The sequence below is a fragment of the Gavialis gangeticus genome, unplaced genomic scaffold (genome assembly GCF_001723915.1).
Source record: "Gavialis gangeticus isolate Ggan-Ray unplaced genomic scaffold, GavGan_comp1, whole genome shotgun sequence".
In the NCBI taxonomy this organism is placed as follows: domain Eukaryota; kingdom Metazoa; phylum Chordata; order Crocodylia; family Gavialidae; genus Gavialis; species Gavialis gangeticus.
This window is the reverse complement of record NW_017729033.1, coordinates 104,993,743-104,994,004: the sequence shown is the minus strand read 5'-3', so window position 1 is coordinate 104,994,004 and position 262 is coordinate 104,993,743.

The following is a 262-nucleotide window of genomic DNA, read 5'->3' as shown; positions in this document are numbered from 1 at the left end:
TCTGGTGTGACGACCAAATTTCCTAGCGTGTCCTGCAGGGGCCCCACATTACCCGGAACCTTCTTTTTTCCCCCTATGTATTTAAAAAAGGACTTCCTGTTGTCCTTGATCCGGAAAGCTAGTCCCACTTCCATCTCCGCCTTCCTGACTGCCCCCCTGTATCCCTGAGCAACTGCGGTATAGTCCCCCGATTGATGGCCCCTCCCTTCCATTAGGTGTACAACTCCCTTTTTGCTAGGAGACATTCCCAGATGCTTTTGGT